The sequence below is a fragment of the Tiliqua scincoides genome, chromosome 15 (assembly GCF_035046505.1).
Source record: "Tiliqua scincoides isolate rTilSci1 chromosome 15, rTilSci1.hap2, whole genome shotgun sequence".
In the NCBI taxonomy this organism is placed as follows: Eukaryota; Metazoa; Chordata; class Lepidosauria; order Squamata; family Scincidae; genus Tiliqua; species Tiliqua scincoides.
The window spans coordinates 9,330,712-9,351,660 of NC_089835.1; the positions used below are offsets into that span (position 1 = coordinate 9,330,712).

The following is a 20,949-nucleotide window of genomic DNA, read 5'->3' on the forward strand; positions in this document are numbered from 1 at the left end:
GCCGACTTGGAGGTTGACCTGCCTCCCTCACCATCTCTGAAGCATCTGATTCAACTTCCTTCTCCTTTATACACTGTAAACCTTCTGAAGCTTAGAAAGAAAGCCTCCTTTGAGGAGCTGTGTCCTTCACCCTTCCCCTATGGTATCCGTACCTCTTGGAAGGTAGGCTATATCCTGCTCTTCTGACTCTTGAGCATCCTCTGTTTTCTGTAATGTCATTGCTGTAAGAATAAAACTACTTATAACCTCTGAACTTTGTCTGGGACCTGCTTATCTGCCTCAATTTGATCCATGCTTGGGGAGAAAATACCCGAGGTTGGACCTTTAGGCCCTCCGGGGGAAAAATAAACCGGCACTGAGGATTATACAAAGCAACCTACTATGGACTTGGACCACCGGTGGATCTACTTATTTATACATCAATTAAGACATTTATTCCGCCCACACTGGTGAATAAAATCAGTTAAATAAAACACAAGGCTAGAAAGGAGTCAAAAAAAATACCCACAGAGGTGTCTAGTTGAGGCAGGGCCGGCCCCTCTACACGGTCAAATAAAACAGTGGCCTCAGCAACTGTTACCTTGCACATGCCTGATCTCGTCTGTTCTCAGAAGCTAAGCAGGGTCAGGCCTGGTTAGTACTTGGATGGGAGACCGCCTGGGAATACCGGGCGCTGTAGGCTTCTACCATGATCTCGGAAGCTAAGCAGGGTCAGGCCTGGTTAGTACTTGGATGGGAGACCGCCTGGGAATACCGGGCGCTGTAGGCTTCTACCATGATCTCGGAAGCTAAGCAGGGTCAGGCCTGGTTAGTACTTGGATGGGAGACCGCCTGGGAATACCGGGCGCTGTAGGCTTCTACCTTGATCTCGGAAGCTAAGCAGGGTCAGGCCTGGTCAGTACTTGTGAAGGAGATTGGATGGGAGACCGCCTGGGAATACCGGGTGCTGTAGGCTTCTACCATGATCTCGGAAGCTAAGCAGGGTCAGGCCTGGTTAGTACTTGGATGGGAGACCGCCTGGGAATACCGGGTGCTGTAGGCTTCTACCATGATCTCGGAAGCTAAGCAGGGTCAGGCCTGGTTAGTACTTGGATGGGAGACCGCCTGGGAATACCGGGTGCTGTAGGTTTCTACCGTGATCTTGGAAGCTAAGCAGGGTCAGGCCTGGTTAGTACTTGGATGGGAGACCGCCTGGGAATACCGGGCGCTGTAGGCTTATACCATGATCTCGGAAGCTAAGCAGGGTCAGGCCTGGTTAGTACTTGGATGGGAGACCGCCTGGGAATACCGGGGGCTGTAGGCTTATACCATAGTCTTTCGAGACTGAAGGTTGCCAACCAACCAGGGAAGGTGTCTGCCCTCCTACTTGGCTCCATTGCTGCCCTTCCTCCATATATGGACAAGTCCATATGTATTTGTCTCACGTGGTTATTGGAGAATGCCTTCCAATCAACTGGATTGAAAAAAAGAAAAAGGGGGGGGCAAAAAGGAAGAGCTCCTTTGCTCATACCCACTCCAGTTTTTGCTCTATAAGCTCACGGATACCTCTTGAAACTCTTCACTCAACAGTGTTCTCTCCTTGAAGAGCTGGCTGGCCATTGCACGGGGAATTCAGAACCCTTGAGTCAGGGTTAGAACGCATGTTAGGGTCAGGCTACTATCTTACACCCCTTCACCGTTCTCTGCCTTAACTGCTGCTGGTCTCAAGGTTCCCCACTTCTATATGATGCTGCAATAAAGTGGCCCATTCATCCATATATACTTGTCTCATGTGGTTTTTGGAGCATCATGGAGAGCCAGGCCGTATACAGTCCAGGCTGGACGATCCTTGGTCCAAAATAAGGAAGCTTTGGCAGATGTTTGCCTTGTCACCAGACGTGTCAATCAAATATCAGGGTGGCCATATAGAACCCGGTATCCTGTGGGTTCTCCCGCTGATCAGGGTGGCCATATAAAACCTGGTATCCTGAGGGTTCTCCAGCTGATCTGAGCTCATTAACACAGGCAGATGATCCTTTGGGTTTACTTTGGAACTGCAAATGATGGGATGATACTTTAGAAACAGTAGGGGCATAACAGGGCACATTAAAGAGGATCGTAATCCCAAACTATAATCTTCTGAAAGGCAGGTCAGATTGACTGAGAGCACCTTGCCCAAGGTCATTCCACAAGCCAGAGTTGTTAAGTATAAGGCCCACGGTTCGAATGTGGCCCCCAGAAGCCCTCTATCCAGCCCCCGTTATAATTGGGCTGACCCAATATGCTAATTGGGCTGTCTCATTTCTTAAAATTATGAACAGGTTTTGCACATTTTCTCTTATTTTGCAGCTCATGCATTTCTGCGCGAGAACAAAGTACTTATTTTTGGCCATCATCTGCTTTGATGATGTCACTATCTGCTTGATGATGTCACTTCCGGCCCTCAGCAGGCACCATGGACGCTAACTTCGGCCCTTCGCATGAAACAACTTGGACATCCCCGACTTAGATACCACCATTACAGTGTTTCTCAAACTGTGGGTCGGGACCCACTAGGTGGGTCATGAGCCTATTTCAGGTGGTTCCCCATTCATTTCAATATTTTAACATATAAGACTGCACTATTATATTTATATGCCTACATCAACAAGTAGCCAATATAAATGATGCTGGGCTGAGATCAGTAAGAAAGGTTTCTTTCCATTTGCACTAAAGGAAGCACAATTCACCTGTCCAGTTAACAGGAATGCCCACATACCTGCCCCACCTTTCCAAGGAGTCCATAGTGGCATAGTGGCATACATTGATGGGCGGCACCCCCTATTTCCCTGCCCAATATCCCTCTGAGGTCTATAGGCTGGGAGAAGGTAGCTAGCCCAAGGTCACCCCAGGCAGCTATAAAGGTCAAGCTTTCCAAGTCTAATTCTCCGACCACTTCACCCTACTTCCTCAGTCCACACTGCCTTCTCCTGTATGTGTGTCCTACTTGATCCTGCCCAGTCTTTCAGATCTTCTCTAGAAGACTCTAGGTCTCCAAATCTCTCTCTCTAGAACAGGGGTGTCAAACATAAGGCCCAGGGGCCAGATGTGACCCACAGAACCTCTTTATTTGGCCCTTGGTCTCTCCAAGCACCACCACCAGCTGCTCTCAGCTGCTGAGCTGTGCTGAGGTGTTGAACGGGCAGCCCACACAACGGTCGAACTCTTCCATATCTTGAAAATATGATCAAGATTTACATATTTTATGGTCTGTCGTTTGTAGCTGAGTGTGTATTTTGTGGTCACGACCTGCTTAATGACATCACTTCCTGCTTAATGACATCACTTCTGACCCTCAGCCAGCATCATGAATACTATTTGGCCATCTGTGTGAAATGAGTTTGACACCCCTGCTCTAGAAGATCTCCAGAAGACTTGCTCCATATCCCACCCCCGACTGAGTTTGATGGAGGGGGGCTGCCTCTGCTGTAGCACCCCAGACCTAGGACCCCTCCTCTTGAGAACTTCACACCTCAATCCCATCCCAGTGCCATTTCCGCATCTGGTTAAGGCCAAGATTGTATAGCAGGCTGCTTGGATCCTTCCTTCTTCACAATGTCAAGATGTTGCTGTGTCAGGGAAGATTTAATCTGCAGTTTTGCTTTAATTTAATCCATCATTGTGGTAATGGATGTGTTGCGAGCCTCTTTCAGGGGAACGAGAGGAGAGTTTGAGAGCAATGAACGGATAAAATAAAGCCGTGATTGCTTTTAACCGCTACATCCCATTGTTTCAACGGCACAGGATCTCGGCCACTGCGGTAGGGACCCCATTGGAACCGAAAGGCCGTGTGGAAGTGTTTTAAAGCAATAAAGGAAGACAATATAGAGCAGGGGTGCTCACACTTTTTTGGCTCGAGAGCTACTTTGAAACCCAGCAAGGCCCGGAGATCTACCAGGGGGGAAGGAAGCATCTGACAGACACCCCCTTTAATGTATGGAGCCCCTGCTGGAGTCTAGTCAGTTTTGTCAGTTTTGTTGCTGCATGTCTGAAGAGCAGCTAAAGTGTCAGTTTCAGTGTCAGTTTAGTGTCAGCTAAATATGTCAGTTTCATCTAGTCACTAGACGAAACTGACATATTAACAGTTTAGAGAGACAGGGCTCCGCGATCTACTCATTTTGCCTCGCGATCTACCGGTAGATCGCGATCCACCTATTGAGCACCCCTGATATAGAGCAATATCAGTTGCTGGCTTTGATTGTGCAAGATTGCTCTGGAGCAAGCATTAATAGGAGGCTGGGCTAAATTGTCCTGATGACAGATGCAACCATGTTTATGCTACGCCACCAAAGATATCTAGATACCCCCAGGCCCGAACCACCTAATGGAATTCCTGAAACCGGACCTGATTTTATTTGGGAACTTGACAATTAGGAAGGGTAGAGAGAGGAATGTCCTATGACGAGTCCAGGCAGTGCAAGTCATGCTGTTTAATATCCCGAGCACCCAATAGCTTGGGCTGGGGAAGGCCAGATTTGGGGCTGGTATGTAAATTAATGGTGTCATTGAACAGAAGATGATTGCATTTCAGAAATCATTTTTAATAGGTGTGAACTGAATGCCGAAACACGAGCCCGAAGGTGGCAGGGGAGTGAAACTGCCTGCCCCCGGATGATTTGGGGAGAATCTCCCATTCTTGAATGGTGCATCATTTCCTAGAGGGAAGGGTCATGGAGCTATATATAAGGCACCCCGTGGACCACACCACTCTATTCTCACTCCTGGGTGCACCAAGCTTACAGGTTTCCATTGCTCAATCAGGTGAGTTGCCTTCCACGGGTTTGTTTGAACATGATCTCTTATTATAAATGTTCTTTTTTAAATGTTCATTTATTAAGGCTGCAATCCTAACCACACTTTCCTGAGAGTAAGCCCCATTGAACAAAATAGGACTTACTTCTGAGGAGACCTGGTTAGGTTTGTGCCCTAAGTCATGTATGGGTGCTTAGAACAGACTTAGAACAGTTTGTCTTAGAACAGACAAAAGAAAAGAAAAGAAAATATTTCTTTACTCAGCGTGTGGTTGGTCTGTGGAACTCTTTGCCACAGGATGTGGTGATGGCGACTGGCCTGGATGCCTTTAAAAGGGGATTGGACAAGTTTCTGGAGAAAAAATCCATTACCGGGTACAAGCCATGATGTGTATGTGCAACCTCCTTATTTTAGAAATGGGTTATGTCAGAATGCCAATGCAAGGGAGGGCACCAGGATGAGGTCTCTTGTTATCTGATGTGCTCCCTGGGGCATTTGGTGGGCAGCTGTGAGATACAGGAAGCTGGACTAGATGGGCCTATGGCCTGATCCAGTGGGGCTGTTCTTATGTTCTTATGCTTTACAGCACAATCCTACTCATGTCTGCTCTGAAGTAAGTCCCATTATACACAATAGGGCTTGCTCCCAGGAAAGTGTGTATAGGATTGCAGCCTCAATTGCATCAAGGGCTGGAGTTAGACCATTAGTTCAGACTGGGGGCAACCAAAGCTATACCATATAGCCAAGTAGAGTCATCCTCAGTGTATGGGGAGTGTAAAGTAGCACTGAAATTTGCTATGTATATATATTTTGTCGTCATTTCTAAATAGTGGGTTGTTATTGAACTCTTCATCTTTTCATTTTTATCCATGCATAGCATATCAAGGGCTGGGTTGGATTGGAAAGAGTCAGGGCTATCCCTGGTCACCTTATCAGTTGTACTATCAACATGCCTAATATAACATATATTGTTATGGCAATAAAGGTTCTACTACTACTATAACTTATAGTGGAGGAGGAGGATTGACCAAAAAGGGCTTGTTCCCACAATCATATTCTTCCCTTGATGGCTTCAGTGTTTAATGACTAGAAGTAGAGGGCAGGTCTCCACACCGCAGAGGAAGGAGACCACTGAATTCTGAGAGGTGGACTCAGAGCCCAATCTGATGCTCATCTACTCAGAAGGAAGCTCCATTGTTTTCAATGGGGCTTCCTCTCAGGAAAGCATGCAGAGGATTGCAGTCTTACAGCCCAATCCTATCCACACCTTCCTGGCAGTAAGTCTCATTGACTCTAACGGGACTTACTCCTGAGTAGACATGCATAGGATTGGGCTCTTAGGTCGCAATCCTAACCCTTTATGTCAGTGCTTTCCGGTACTGGCTTAACGGTGCCAATGGGGCATGTGCTGCATCCTGCAGTTGGGTGTCACTCACGGGGGCCTCCTCAAAGTAAGGGAATGATGACCCCCCAACTCATACCCATACGTAGGGGATGGTAGAACCCCTGACATTTGCACTTAGTGTGAATGCTTGTAACAACACCATGTCTTTCCTTGTTCCTCCAGCTTCCCCTCCACTCTTCCAAGATGGGCTGTTGCGGATGCAGTGACAGCAGCTCCTGCTGCGGTGGAAGCACCAGGATCATTTACTGCAGCATGCCCAGCATGCAGTCTTGCTGCTGCGTCCCCGTCCAGTCCTGCTGCGCCCCTTGTTGCGCTCCTGCGCAGTCCTGTTGCGCCCCCTGCTGCGCGCCCTGCTGCAGCCCCTGCTGCGCTCCGGCGCAATCCACGCTGGCCTGCTATGCCCCCGCGATGGCCAAGAGCGCAGCCCCGATTCAGCAGTGCTGCGTCCCGACCAAGAAGTGTTGCTGAGGGGACACCTCGGTGTGACATCGTCACCGATGTCATCGACTGGATGCGACATCGCCGGTGGCCAAATTGACGTGACGTCCTGCTGGTTGATTTTCTGCCCTTCGCCTTGTTAAGCAAAATTACCACAACCTCATCTCATTGATGGAACATCTGATTCCCCTTTTTAATTAAATTTGAACACTCCTGAAGGATATATGTCCCTTGGGGTGTGTCCCCATTACCCCTTGATAGGTGGGATATATTCTGTTTTGCTGTCCTCTTAGTGTCCCCCTGCTTATATTATATCCCCTTAGCATCCCCTCTCCTGCTTCTGTCTCCTCCAATAAAAATCTAGCAATTAAGAAACTATTTGTTGTCTCCGTGCTTTGCCCCGAACCTGTTTTTCTAGAGTCACCTACCTATAAATCCAAGAGAACTTCCATTATTAGAGGAAGGAAAAAAAAATCAAGGTTGGACTCTGCCTTGGGCAAAATAGTACTGTGGGTAAAACTATGCCAAGGAATGTACAAGGATACAGAGTCAGAGCATTGATGCATCTATCGGAAAGGAGGCCTCCATGCCCGGAGGGAAGTCACCACATGCTGGGGACGTATGGTTTCCAGGCACCCTGGAAACATTTGGTTGGCCACCATGGGAAAGAGAATGCTGAACTCCATGGTCTGTGGCTGGGACCCAGGAAGGCTTGTGTGCCCAGAACTACTAATCAGTCTGTGGAACTCCTTGCCATAGGAAGTAGTGATGGCATCTTGCCTGGATGCCTTTAAGAGGGGATTGGACTAATCGCTGGAGGAAAAGTTCATCACGGGTTACAAGTCATGGCAGGTATGCGCAAGCTCCTGGTTTTAGAGGTAGGCTGCCTCTGATTGCCGGATGCAGGGGAGGGCACCAGGACGCAGGTTGTGTCTGTTGTCTGGTGTGCCCCCTGGGGCATTTGGTGGGCCACTGTGAGATACAGGAAGCTGGACTAGATGGGCCTATGGCCTGATCCAGTGGGGCTGTTCTTATGTTCTTAACTACAATTCCCAGGAAGCCTTGCAGGTCTCTTGTTATCTAGTGAGCTCCCTGGGGCATTTGATGGGCCGCTGTGAGATACAGGAAGCTGGACTAGATGGGCCTCTGGCCTGATCCAGCGGGGCTGTTCTTATGTTCTTAAACTACAATTCCCAGGAAGCCTTGCAGGTCTCTTGTTATCTGGTGTGCTCCCTGGGGCATTTGGTGGGCCGCTGTGAGATACAGGAAGCTGGACTAGATGGGCCTGTGGCCTGATCCAGTGGGGCTGTTCTTATGTTCTTAAACTACAATTCCCAGGAAGCCTTGCAGGTCTCTTGTTATCTGGTGTGCTCCCTGGGGCATTTGGTGGGCCGCTGTGAGATACAGGAAGCTGGACTAGATGGGCCTCTGGCCTGAGCCAGTGGGGCTGTTCTTATGTTCTTAACTACAATTCCCAGGAAGCCTTGCAGGTCTCTTGTTATCTGGTGTGCTCCCTGGGGCATTTGGTGGGCCGCTGTGAGATACAGGAAGCTGGACTAGATGGGCCTGTGGCCTGATCCAGTGGGGCTGTTCTTATGTTCTTAACTACAATTCCCAGGAAGCCTTGCAGGTCTCTTGTTATCTGGTGTGCTCCCTGGGGCATTTGGTGGGCCGCTGTGAGATACAGGAAGCTGGACTAGATGGGCCTCTGGCCTGATCCAGTGGGGCTGTTCTTATGTTTTTATGTTCTTATGTACAGGCAATCAATGTGCCCATGGCAGGCCATGGAGCCGCATTGCTCACTTGCACTGGGAGCGCTAGTCTCTTCCTCTGTTTGCTGATCAAATGTCCCAAACCTGAGAGAAGCCAGAGAGTGTCAGGGCCACCCCATCCTCCCCTCTGCATACCTGTGGCATAGCATAGCTGGGAGATTCCTGCCCCCCTCCCCCCCCCATGGTGATCTGGAAGTTTGCCTGATTCTCTCCTGGGGGGGGGTTCACAGTGCTCGCCACCCGAGTGTTTGAAGCAGGTTGCAGAGCATTGAGGGGACTTCAACTCACCCCCACCCCCCATTTGGCTCCAAATTGGAGCTAGTTCAGTGGTGGGAGTGACACCACGGTGCAGGAGGGGGGGGGGTGAGATGATGGCATCACCGTGTCACCCTCCCTGGATGACGGCTGGCCTGGCAACATCACCGCTGAGTACATCAAGCAAAGAACTTTTCCACTGAAGAACTTAAGGGTTTGGCCCAGGCAAACCTTACAGACTTGCTGAATAAGAAGTTAACTTGGGAGCCAGGGGCACTGTTGGGCCAAGGCAACAGCAGACGTGATTGCATTGGGTGTCTGCCAGGAAGGGTGAGATCCGTTGTGTTTTTGTGAAACCTTGATATTAATTGACACACACACCCCCGGGACAAGATCCTGTTTGGAAATATTAATTTCCTCTTCTTAGAGCCGCTTACCTTGCAATTATTTGCTGTTCTCCATATACAAATTAGTTTTGCAGGGCTTTTTTTCTAATGGAACGCGGGGGGACGGAGTTCCGGCACCTTTTTTCAGGAGCCTCTCCCCTTTGGAGGCATTCCAGGAGGGGGGGGAGCAAAACAGAGGCATTCACTGGTTGGGTGCTGGGGGGTGCAGGGTGGGTGGCCCCTGCCTGACCGCACAACGATCCCCTCCTGCCCCCATCTCCAAGCTCTCGCCTGAGCCCAGCCCGCCTCCCCTCCCCCCACGCTCTGCTTCCCAGCGCAGCTTCCAAGCCGGTGGAGGGCGCGGGGGACGCGTGCCAACGCCGAGGAGGAGGACGGACAGCCAGCCAGCCAGGGAGACGGGCTGTGGCACCCACGGAATGCCCAGGTACTGGCTTGGTGGAGGAGGAGAGGAAGGAAGCTGGCTGGTGCAGTCCCCGTGCCAATCTGCAGCACGAGCCTAGGCGTGTCTACTCAGAAGTATGTCTCATTGTGCTCAATGGGGCTTGCTCCTGGGAAAGGGTGCGTAGCCTTGCAGCCTGAGAGCCCAAGCATGTCTACTCAGAAGTAAGTTCCATTGTGTTCAATGGGGCTTACTCCCGGGAAAGTGTCATAGCCTTGCAGCCTGAGTAGACAGGCAGAGGAAGGGCTCTGTGGCTGCAGTCCTCCCCACACTTTCCTGGGAGGAAGCCCCACTGCCTCTAGTGGGACTGACTTCTGAGTAGACAGGCAGAGGAGGGGCTCTGAGGCTGCAGTCCTCTCCACACTTTCCTGGGAGGAAGCCCCACTGCCTCTAATGGGACTGACTTCTGAGTAGACAGGCACAGGATTGGGCCCTGAGGCCGCCATCCTATCCACAGTAAGCCCCATTCACTCAGTGCATGTCACTGAGTATATATGCATAGGATCGCGCTCTTAGGCTGCAATCCTAGGCACTTTCCTGGGAGTAAGCTCCATTGACTAGAATGAGACTTACTTCAGAGTAGACATACCTAGGATTGGGCTCTTAATCCTGGCAGAGATATATATCTGCACCCGTTTTCTCATGCTAAGGGCAGGTGAAAAGGGATTCTGTGTGTGTACAACATGCTGTCCAGCCTTGCCAGAGATCCTCCTCATCCTTCCCCCACAAGCATGCCCTCCGCCAGCCAGCATTTGCATTTGCTCCTCTCCAGCAATGCACAGCAGCTGCTCAGGGCAGCAGAGAACATACAATTGCATGCCAAGCACCTTCCCAATGACACAGAGTATTCTGATACCTGAATTAAACCATATTTAATCGCTTGTTTGCAAACATAGCTGTTTCTATGTGCACCTAAGGACCCCTCTCGTGTAAGAATTCCTTTTTTGTTCTTACTCCCACAGTTGCTTAGAGTAATTTTACTACATGGAACTCATGTAAGCCATTTTCTGGAATCCATTCACTGCTTCCTCTCCTCAAAGTAGTGCCACACTACATACTACACGCTTCAAGTGCACCTGTACATTATTTTTCCCCATGTGTAGAAAAAGTAGCTAGGGGGAAGGGGATGTGGAGATTGACAGCCCAATCCTATGCATGTCTACTCAGAAGTAAATTCATCTTTAGGGAGGAAGCACATAAAAATATTTTATTTCTCCAATAAAAAAATGGTTTATAAATGAATAAATGAATAAATGAATAAAAGATTAACAAGTTATGAGTTCCTGCACCTTTTTATTTACAAAAAAAGCACTGTGTGGAATGATTCCAAAAAGGGACTTCTGTTCCTGGGGCAAAATATTTCGCTAGCTACTAAACCTCCTTCTACGTGGAGCTAAGTGATGGCATCGTTCCAAACCGAGTTGTAGGGGTTAGGTAATAGGATTGGCCTATCTTCAAATACCCCCAGGGCTGTCATAGGGAAGATTTGTTCTCAGCTGCCTCTGAGAGCAGAACTAGATCCAAACTGCAAACTGTAAGAAAGGAGACTCTGGCTGAACTTTGATTCGCCAGCTGCGACCGTACCTGAGCTGCGCGGACCTGGCCACAGTAACCCATGCCCTCGTGACATCTAGATTAGATTATTGCAATGCGCTCTACGTGGGGCTGCCTTTGAAGACGGTCCGGAAATTACAACTAGTACAGAATGCAGCTGCTCGTGTGGTTGCTGGGGCACGTCGGTTTGACTCTGTCGAGCCCTTGCTCCGGCGGCTACACTGGCTGCCGGTTCTGTTCCGGGCCCAATTCAAGGTGCTAGTTTTGACTTTTAAAGCCCTTTACGGCTCGGGGCCGGGGTATTTGAGGGACCGCCTCCTTCCCTACAATCTGCCCGTGCTCTTAGATCACCTGGGGGGGCCCTTTTGACTGTGCCGCCACTAAGAGATGTGAGAGGGGCGGCGGCCAGGAAGAGGGCCTTCTCGGTGATGGCCCCCGAACTGTGGAATACCCTCCCCTTAGAACTGAGAACTGCTCCCTCATTGCTAACGTTTCGGCGTGGACTGAAGACCTTTTTATTTCAAAAAGCTTTTAATTGTTGACAGGCTAGCTGGCCCTCTTGCTTTTTATATGAAAATCCACTGGGTTTGTTTGTTTTTAGATTTTTTAATTATTGTAAATTGTTTTTAATGATTGTTTTTCATGTTGTACTTTTAAATTGTAAGCCACCTTGTGTGCCCATTGGGCAAAAAGGCGGGGTATAAATTAATAAAATAACAACAACAACAACTTTGGCTTTCACAACTGTACGGTAGTGTAACAGATTGCCAAGGGAGGTGTTGGCTTCTCCCTCACTGGAGACCTTCAAACAGAGGTTGGGCAGCACCTGCTGGAGATGCTCTATGAAGACTCCCTGCTAGAGGTAGGGGGTTGGACTAGATGACCTCGTGGGACTCTTGATCTCTAGGTAGGAGTTGGCTGAGGAAGGAATGCACCAAAGGAGGGCAGATAGTTAAATAGCTGGGCAGATCTGTAAGCTGGTGAGGTGGCACATTCCAACTGCTAACAGTTGGACCCGAACCACATATTTCAGAGGGTCATGTGTGAGCCTCTCCTTGGGACAACTGCCTGACTGACACCCAGGTGGAAAAAGACAGTTGCTCCATAGCTCCCTCTTCTGGCAGGTTGCAGCAAACTGCAACCCAGACATTTACTGGGTTAAATATTCCTTGATATTCCTAGGATATTCCTAGCATGTCAGCATGTCACCCCTAGGACAGACCTCCTCCCTGGGTAGTGGTGGGCATTGGTGATGTACCATCGCCCTGCCCCTGTTGGTTTTTTGGCTGTAACATTGAGAGGTATTTCAACAGGGTTTGCTTCATTGCCCTCTGCATTAAAATACATTTTGCCTGTTCGGGCTAGGGGGAAATGGGTTGGAGTAGATGGCTTCAAAGGCACTTTCCAGCTCTCTCCTCCTATCACCGAATGTGATTTGCATTTATGGTTTGGCTGTATCTCTTATTATGCTTGATTTCAATCTTAAATGCAAAAGAGGCTGGACACCAGCACTTGATCTCAGCTCAGCAGTTCATTCCTTACGCTGGTTTCATCTTAAAGCTGTACCAGCTCAGAGGCAGAGACAGGATGATGGAAGAATGTTAATGGTCCCGAGTCTCAGTGATGACAGTCCCTGTTATGGGTGCTCATTGCTGGGATGGAGCTGGAATGACTGGAATGGGGAAAGGTGTCTGGAAAAGGTGAGAATCCCTCTGGCCAGAAAGAGGAGAGGAGGCAGGCACATGAGTGGGAAGGGACAAGAGTCTAAGTCAGGTGGAGACAGAAGCCACAAGAGTGCCAGAGGCACTTTGATGTGTCCTCTCTCTCTCTCTCTCTCTCTCTCAATAGATAGAGAGAGAGAGAGAGAGAGGGAGGGAGGGAGGGAGGGACGGACGGACGGATAGATTTGTACACACACACACACACACACACACACTTCTAAGATTTGTACACACACTTCTACTTCTTCAAATCTCTTCTTAAAACTTGTCTTAAACTCAGGTGTTTGGTGGGCCACTGTGAGGTACAGGAAGCTGGAATAGATGGGCCCTTGGCCTGATCCAGCAGGGCTCTTATTATGTTCTTATGTTGGTTCCCCCCCCCTTTTCGGGTAAGCCTTGGGCACCACACCTATGTCCTCATTCCCTGCTGATGCACATGTAACTATCCCCCTTATAACCCTTTACTCCTTCAGCACAATCTCTCTCTCTCTCTCTCTCTCTCTCTCTCTCTCTCTCTCTCTCTCTGTGTGTGTCATAAATTGGAAACCCTTTTAGACCAGAGAACCATTTCTTTCTTCCTGTTGCTTAGGAAAAACTTTGTGAGCCCCTTTTGTTGAAAGCCGATGCACTTAATGACATCGCTTCCAGCCCCCAGCAGGTGCTGTGAATGCTGTTTGGCCCACTACATGAGATGAGCTTGACACCCCTGGTCTAGTGTTTTTAGAGTGCTATATAGGTACTTAAAAACTGAGTAAAATACCCATATTGCAGGCTGAGGCTTTGAGCAGCTGACTGAGTTCATGGTCAAAATCAGGTTCAAATGGAAGAAAATGGTGATGTGGTCTCTTGGTTTGAGTGCAATGCCAGTGTTAGATTGTCGAGAGGTGGCAGACTCTCCCTCCCTGGAGATTTCCATGCAGAAGCTTGACAGGCACTTGCTGGAGATGCTTTAGGAAACTGGTTCCCAACCTGTGGTCTGGCGACCATAGGTGGTCTGTGAGACTCTGAGAAGTGGTCTGCAAGGTCTTAGGGGAAAAAAAATCACCTTTGCCTGCATGGTGAGACACTGAAAGTGGTCAATCTCTCATGGACCACCAAAGAGGGGGATGAATAGACTGCCAACAGCCACAAGCACTGAAGTGTCAGCTGTGGTTATGGGCAGGCCGTCCTCTCTGATGGTCCATGGGGGAGCGCTTGAGAGACAGACAACCAGAGCGGGCAGAGACCAGACTCTCCACAGCCACAGGTGGTCCATGACAATTCCAGTTCTTGCCTTAGTGGTCCACGGGTTTTTAAAGGTTAGGAATCACTACTCTAGGAGGATTTCCTGCTACAGGTTGGACTAGATGACCTTGTGGGTCCCCTCCGACCTTATGATTATATCTATCCATAGTGAAGAGCAGTAAAAGTGTGTAAAGAAAGATATGCACCAAAACTGTAGCAATGGCCATGATTTAAATATTTTATTATCCCCCACTGAGAACAGAAAATATAGGGATTGTTGAAGCAGGAAGCAGAAGCACTGAGAAGGTGATGAGTAAACTATGTAGGTTGTCGTGTCTCCATTCATTTCAAAGGCTAACAAGCTTTGTGCAGATTAAAGGGAAGGCTACAAAATGATAGAAGGCCAGGAGACAGGCACAGAACTTTAGGTGTTTCAAAGGGCAAGAGGAATAAAGGAAGCCATCCAGCAGCTCTTAGAAGTCGTGTTGACTGGGGGGAGGGATGTCTTCCCAGTTCTTGGAAGAGCAGGAGGTGCCACGACACCTGCGAGGAAGTTTTTTGTACTGTTCAGCATAGTTTTGCCTGAAAAGATTTGAAGTTGCAGAGGCAGGGGGAGCAGCCACACTTGGAACAGCGGGTAGACTGAACACAGCAGCAAGGGGTGCAGCCACACTTGGAACAGCGGGTAGACTGACCACAGCAGCAAGGGGTGCAGCCACACTTGGAGCAGACGGACTGACCACAGGAGCAGGGTGAGCATCCACACTTGGAACAGCGGGTAGACTGACCACAGCAGCAGGGGGTGCAGCCACACTTGGAACAGCGGGTAGACTGACCACAGCAGCAAGGGGTGCAGCCACACTTGGAGCAGACGGACTGACCACAGGAGCAAGGGGTGCAGCCACACTTGGAGCAGACGGACTGGCCACAGGAGCAGGGCGAGAATCCACACTTGGAACAGCGGGTAGACTGACCACAGCAGCAAGGGGTGCAGCCGCACTTGGAGCAGACGGACTGACCACAGGAGCAGGGCGAGCAGCCACACTTGGAACAGCGGGTAGACTGACCACAGCAGCAAGGGGTGCAGCCGCACTTGGAGCAGACGGACTGACCACAGGAGCAGGGCGAGCAGCCACACTTGGAACAGCGGGTAGACTGACCACAGCAGCAAGGGGTGCAGCCGCACTTGGAGCAGACGGACTGACCACAGGAGCAGGGCGAGCAGCCACACTTGGAACAGCGGGTAGACTGACCACAGCAGCAAGGGGTGCAGCCGCACTTGGAGCAGACGGACTGACCACAGGAGCAAGGCGAGCATCCACACTTGGAACAGCGGGTAGACTGACCACAGCAGCAAGGGGTGCAGCCGCACTTGGAGCAGACGGACTGACCACAGGAGCAGGGCGAGCAAACACACTTGGAACAGCGGGTAGACTGACCACAGCAGCAAGGGGTGCAGCCGCACTTGGAGCAGACGGACTGACCACAGGAGCAAGGCGAGCATCCACACTTGGAACAGCGGGTAGACTGACCACAGCAGCAAGGGGTGCAGCCGCACTTGGAGCAGACGGACTGACCACAGGAGCAGGGCGAGCAAACACACTTGGAACAGCGGGTAGACTGACCACAGCAGCAAGGGGTGCAGCCACACTTGGAACAGCGGGTAGACTGACCACAGCAGCAAGGGGTGCAGCCGCACTTGGAGCAGACGGTCTGGCCACAGGAGCACGGCGAGCTGCCACACTTGGAGCAGACGGACTGGCCACAGGATGGGCAGCCGCACTTGGAGCAGATGGACTGGCCACAGGTGGAGGGGTTACACTTGGAGCAGACGGACTGACCACAGGAGCAGGGCGAGCATCCACACTTGGAGCAGACAGACTGACCACAGGAGCAGGGCGAGAATCCACACTTGGAACAGCGGGTAGACTGACCACAGCAGCAAGGGGTGCAGCCGCACTTGGAGCAGACGGACTGACCACAGGAGCAAGGCGAGCATCCACACTTGGAACAGCGGGTAGACTGACCACAGCAGCAAGGGGTGCAGCCGCACTTGGAGCAGACGGACTGACCACAGGAGCAGGGCGAGCAAACACACTTGGAACAGCGGGTAGACTGACCACAGCAGCAAGGGGTGCAGCCGCACTTGGAGCAGACGGACTGACCACAGGAGCAAGGCGAGCATCCACACTTGGAACAGCGGGTAGACTGACCACAGCAGCAAGGGGTGCAGCCGCACTTGGAGCAGACGGACTGACCACAGGAGCAGGGCGAGCAAACACACTTGGAACAGCGGGTAGACTGACCACAGCAGCAAGGGGTGCAGCCACACTTGGAACAGCGGGTAGACTGACCACAGCAGCAAGGGGTGCAGCCGCACTTGGAGCAGACGGACTGACCACAGGAGCAGGGCGAGCAACCACACTTGGAACAGCGGGTAGACTGACCACAGCAGCAAGGGGTGCAGCCACACTTGGAGCAGATGGATTGACCACAGGAGCAAGGCGAGCAACCACACTTGGAACAGCGGGTAGACCGACCACAGCAGCAAGGGGTGCAGCCGCACTTGGAGCAGGCAGACTGACCACAAGAGCAGGGCGAGCAGCCACACCTGGAGCAGACGGACTGGTTGGGGCAGCAGGGGGAGCAGCCACACTGGGGGCAGCGGCACTGGGCGCAGGGGCAGCGGCCGCAGACGGAGCAGGCCGGCCGGTTGCAGCCGCAAGGGAAGCAGCCACACTTATTTCCACATGGCTGGTTGCAGCAGCAGGGAGAGTAGCGTATTTGGCTGCAGCTGCAGGGGGAGCAGCAGGACTGGTTGCAGCCGGAGAGTTGAGAACAGCGGCAGGGCGAGCATTGGCACCGGGAACAGGCGTTGGAGCAGGCCATACTGACGGAACCGGGGCACAGCTGAAAGAAGTCAAGAGGCCTTATGTGGGCAGTTCGGAAAGATACAGACTACTTCTAGAACCAGGAGATGGCATATACCCATCACGGCTTGTACCCTGAGATGGGCTTTTCCTCCATCAATCTGTCCCATCCCCTTTTAAAGACATCTAGGCCAGATGCCATCACTAATCCTGTGGCAAGGAGTTCCACAGATTAATCACACACTGAGCAAAGAAATAGTTTCTTTAGTGTGTTCTAACTCTCCCAGTACTAAATTTTAGTAGCTGTCCCCTGGTTAGGGTGCTGTATGAGATAGTCCTAAAGGACTTTCCTCTGTTCGCTGTATCTATCCCCTTCGTAATTTTGTATGTCTCAATCCTGGTCCCCCTCAGGCCCCTTTTTTTCTAGACTAATGAGCCCCAAACATAAGAACAAAAGAAGAGCCCCACTGGATCAAGCCATAGGCCCATCTAGTCCAGCTTCCTGTATCTCACAGCGGCCCACCAAATGCCCCAGGGAGCACACCAGATAACAAGAGACCTGCAAGGCTTCCTGGGAATTGTAGTTAAGAACATAAGAACAGCCCCACTGGATCAGGCCATAGGCCCATCTAGTCCAGCTTCCTGTATCTCACAGCGGCCCACCAAATGCCCCGGGGAGCACACCGGATAACAAGAGACCTGCAAGGCCTCTTGGGAATTGTAGTTAAGAACATCAGAACAGCCCCACTGGATCAGGCCAGAGGCCCATCTAGTCCAGCTTCCTGTATCTCACAGTGGCCCACCCAATGCCCCAGGGGGCACACACAATGACAACAGACCTGCATCCTGGTGCCCTCCCTTGCATCTGGCATTCTATCCCATAACATAACGCTGTAGCCTTTCCTCATAAGGGAGGTTCCCCCACCCAGTAATTTTTTTTGGCTCCCTCCTGCGCCTTTTCTAGTTCCACCATGTCCTTTTAGAGACGTGGCAACCAGAACTGGACATACAACTGGATGGGGAACTGGTCGGCCCATCGGCGCAGCCATCACGGCAAGGATGATGCCGGAAAAAGCATCCAAATCCCATCACATGAAAAGGTTTCGTTCCAGTTTGCTATAATGGAAATGAGGGACGTACCTTGTGGAGAGTCAGGAACAGAGGGAAGGATTGGATCCAATGGAGTGAAGAAGCTTCCAGATAAGAGCCCCTTATATACACTTCCTCTAGGAAGTGAGGCAACTGTATGGAATGGCGTTGTCTCCATTAGCCATCAAAAGCCTATGGACTGTGCCACCTTCCTGGTGACGCTCCTTGACTTTCATCCACCGCTCCCATTCATAAAAGAAGCACGTCTTCACATCGTGTATGGGTAGGGCCACCTTTAGCTAATAACAGACTCTGGTTCTCCCTGGAGGGGTGTTGTGAATTGGTCAGTATGGGAGAATAATCCTCTAAGGAGGGTTTTGCTGTGGAAAGAACGAGTCAGTTGGATCCAATGTTGGTGACCAAGGACCTCCTGACTCCCCATCACGCTGTAGCTCATTTGCTCTCCATTGCCAGAGGTCATACTTTTCTCCCCATCCTAAATGCAGTTAGTGTCCTTAAACACATACAACTGGTACATCAAAATGGGATGTGGCTGGAAGGAGCTCTAGTAACTTATGAGGAAAAAAAGTCGTCTCTATCTGTCTTCCTCGTTGGTCGTCATGATGGGTTCAGTGGAGGTCGCCCCATAGAATAGACCCATCTTCTTTTCCTTTGGGTTTGAACTCTGTAATGTTATTTTCAAGGTAGAACAGATCAAAAGCTGAGTTGCAAGGTGTCAACTGACAGCACAATCCTATTGAGGTAAATGAGATTTACTCCTATTGAGCAAGGGCCCAATCCTATCCAATCTTCCAGCACTGGTGCAAACCACAATGCAGTCCCAAGATAACGGGACATACGTTCCCTTACCTTGAGGAGGCTTCTGTGACTGCCTCCCCACCACAGGAAGTCATGCATGCTCCCATTAGTATGGCTGCACCAGCACTGGAAAATTGGATAAGAACATAAGAACATAAGAACAGCCCCACTGGATCAGGCCATAGGCCCATCTAGTCCAGCTTCCTGTATCTCACAGCAGCCCACCAAATGCCCCAGGGAGCACACCAGATAACAAGAGACCTGCAAGGCTTCCTGGGAATTGTAGTTAAGAACATAAGAACAGCCCCACTGGATCAGGCCATAGGCCTATCTAGTCCAGCTTCCTGTATCTCACAGCGGCCCACCAAATGCCCCAGGGAGCACACCAGATAACAAGAGACCTGCAAGGCTTCCTGGGAATTGTAGTTAAGAACATAAGAACAGCCCCACTGGATCAGGCCATAGGCCCATCTAGTCCAGCTTCCTGTATCTCACAGCGGCCCACCAAATAAGAACATAAGAACAGCCCCACTGGATCAGGCCATAGGCCCATCTAGTCCAGCTTCCTGTATCTCACAGTGGCCCACCAAATGCCCCAAGGAGCATACCAGATAACAAGAGACCTGCATCCTGGTGCCCTCCCTTGCATCTGGCATTCTGATTTTTTCTGATCGGTTAGGATTGGGACCCAAACAAACGTAGTCAGGACCTCAGTGGCAATCTCCCGCTCTCCTGCCCGCCCACCCTCCTCAGTCTGAAGACTACCCGGTCACCATTTGCGAGGCTAGGTAGGAATTTTTTACCATCATCCAGATTGGCTAACGGGCCAGTGATATTTTCGCCTACTGCGGATGGAAGTTTTGTGGGTTAGGGCTATAAACAGGCTGTTAATGCCTTGGTCAATTTAGGCAGGTATCATGTGGGTCTGGGCAGGTAAGGCAATCTCGGTGTCCATCATGGGGTGGTGGTAAGGGGGACAGGCCACACCTGCCTATGCTTGCTTACCTGACTCAGAAAGGCAGGCCGGACGACCCCCTGCCTGGTGTCAAAGACACACTTTGGGTTTGCCTGGGTGGCCCATCCTACGGGGTGACAAGGAAAGGTGTGTCAGGCCTTGACCTGCAGTGGCCTGGATGGTTTTGCTTGCACTTAGCTTGGGGGAGGTAGATGGGCAGCTCCATTTCCCCTCCATGTAGGATCCATGGAACCTAGTGGGTCAATCCCAGCTGCTGTTTATAGTTTGTATTTGGCCACAGTATCCCATGCCCTCGTGACATCTAGATTAGATTATTGCAATGCGCTCTACGTGGGGCTGCCTTTGAAGACGGTCTGGAAATTACAACTAGTACAGAATGCAGCTGCTCGTGTGGTTGCTGGGGCATGTCGGTTTGACTCGAGATGTCGAGCCGTTGCTCCGGCGGCTACACTGGCTGCCAGTTCTGTTCTGGGCCCAATTCAAGGTGCTAGTTTTGACTTTTAAAGCCCTTTACGGCTCGGGTCCAGGGTATTTGAGGGACTGCCTCCTTCCCTACAATCCTGCCCGTGCTCTTAGATCATCTGGGGGGGGCCCATTTGACTGTGCCGCCACTAAGAGATGTGAGAGGGGTGGCGGCCAGGACCTTCTTGGTGGTGGCCCCCGAACTGTGGAAAACCCTCCCCTTAGAACTGAGAACTGCTCCCTCGTTGCTAACGTTTCGGCGTGGACTGAAGACCTTTTTATTTCAAAAAGCTTTTAATTGTTGACAGGCTGGCTGGCGTTCTTGCTTTTATATGAAAATCCACTGGGTTTGTTTGTTTTTAGATTTTTTAATTATTGTAAACTGTTGTTAAGGATTGTTTTTAATGTTGTATTTTTAAAGTGTTGTAAGCCGCCTTGTGTGCCCGTTGGGCAAAAAGGCGGGGTATAAATTAATAAAATAATAAAAAATAATAATATTTAAATATTTAATCCAGTGGTCCATTCTATCAAAGGAACCTGGTCAGTGCTTTTATTGGGGAGGGGGGTGCAGGGTAATGAGATTACTTGTCTATTACTTCCGGGAGGCATTTACGCTTTCCCAGCCCACATCCGTTAACTATACCATAATAGGAGCAATTAAGATAGAATAAAATCCTTTGCGAAAGAATGAGCTCAGGCCTTGTCCTAAGGTCAAGTTTACCACAGAGAAGATTATTCCTTGTGCAAA

At 50.5% G+C, this 20,949-nt stretch overlaps 1 pseudogene; it reads left to right on the forward strand.

Moving 5' to 3' along the window:
- Window positions 1-562: 562 nt before the first annotated feature.
- LOC136635302 (5S ribosomal RNA) lies at window positions 563-682 on the forward strand (annotated as a pseudogene).
- The last annotated feature ends 20,267 nt before the right edge of the window (window positions 683-20,949 follow it).